This window comes from Diorhabda sublineata, chromosome 2 (assembly GCF_026230105.1).
Source record: "Diorhabda sublineata isolate icDioSubl1.1 chromosome 2, icDioSubl1.1, whole genome shotgun sequence".
NCBI classification, from domain to species: Eukaryota; Metazoa; Arthropoda; class Insecta; order Coleoptera; family Chrysomelidae; genus Diorhabda; species Diorhabda sublineata.
In genome coordinates, this window is record NC_079475.1 from 27,218,016 (window position 1) to 27,219,977 (window position 1,962).

Genomic DNA, 1,962 nt, shown 5'->3' on the forward strand with positions numbered 1-1,962 from the left:
CATCAGAGGAATTATAGCAATAACTCTACTCAAGATAGTGTCATCCTGAGACATTTAGAAACTTTTATTACCTATTTTTTTCATTCTTCCTCGTGTTATCTATTGAATATCACCTATAAACCATTAACAGTTTTCAATTTCTAGGTAATTTTATCAAATCTGCTAACCACGATTTCAGCATTGTTTGTGCCCTATCATTCACAACTGCCATATCACAACACCCGATATGTGGATGATTCGTTCTATACTCCTCCTTTTTTAGTAGAACAGGAAGCTTATAGGAATATTCCAGAACAATGGAGTTTTATACAAGAGGACAATATGGGAGGGGGACGAAATTATGAAGATTATACGAATTTTGTGCCTGGAATACCAAGAACTTTATTTGATTATGATAATGGTAAGTAAACAGAGATAATTCTCAACGAATATCCAGCCTATTTACATATTTATTCTTTCACATATTAATTAGATCATGAGTTCTATGTCTCGATTTGGAACTAAATTTTTTTTATTGTAAAGGAATATGAATGTAAGTTTGGAATTTTACGTCTTCCAAAACATTCAATAATTTGAAGATAACTGATTGAGCATTATAGAATTGTGATTTATAGCTGCTACGGAATGAATCACGGACATTTTCAGTGTAAATTGTTATTCTCTGATATGTAATTGTCGACATGTAATCGGAGTCAATTCAATTGAACTGATTATTTGGTGTTATTGTATAGTAATTTTAACTAGCATTTGGATATATTTCGCCCCAAAGTACAATGTGAAGTAACCAATGGTCAATTTCGGACTCTTCGGCCATATTCTCTTGTATCAGCTTTTGAGACAATTTTTCAGAACCGTAACTGGTTTAAATGAATCCGATGTCAAATTATTTTTATTTCGGTTTATACACAGCTTGAGCTTTCTTGAATAGCCATTTCGAAGTCGCAAACAATTTGAAATGGTGAAAACAGTTTGATTGGTTGATAGGCAAAATAATAAAATCTTAAGGTATGTAATGAGTATTGTCTACTGTATGAATAGTGAACTGTAAGAAAAACCTCACACTACTAGAAAGTTCCTTCAACATATGATGTGGGTAGAGAACATAAATATGTGACAATCGATTAACAAGAAAATATGATAATATTATATGTACAGTCATTGAATAAAATAAATTCTTTCTTCACGTTACGATGGTTACTACTTAAGTTTTGAGAAATAAAACATTGATGTGAATATGTAAATCTGATATTGTCATCATAGAGTTTGACATTTTTGATGGTGAACGCACTTAGAACGTGTTGTCATAAGAGTGCTTTTGAGTTGTTTACAGATACATGGAACATTCATCTTGGTATAAAAATGAAATTAAATCGCGAACATTTTTGTGCGATAATTTTCTATGACTTTTGTCTTGGATAAAATCGTTCAATTCGTTTCAACTTTTAATGATGAAGCACCATCTCGAGCCACCGAGTTTCACTGGTTTTCCGAATTCAATTGTGGTCACTTTTCGCTACAGGATGAATTTCGTGAAGGTCGTCCATAATCGGCTGTTGTGCCAGCAAACATCGATGCTGTGCGTAATGATATGACAAGATCGTTATGTGACATAATGTGATTGAAATATACTGGGCGTTTCTTTCACCAGCATAAATTCAATATTGCATGAACATAATGCTGTCAAAAAGATATGTATGTTGGATACCTTATAATTTGACAAGCGCTCGTGTCGATTGGTGCAAGGAAATGCTGAAAAAATTCAATCGCGGTGTTTCAAAAGACGTCTAATTGGTAGCTTGTTTTTTTGGATTAACTGGACACGTCACCACCCTTACTTTGGAGCAACGTAGAGCAGTCAATTCCAAATGGAACAACAGCACTTGTTTGCCAATGCCAATGAAACCAATCGCAGAAGGCCATCCATTCTCCACCAGGACAATGCATGCTCTCACACATCAGTTC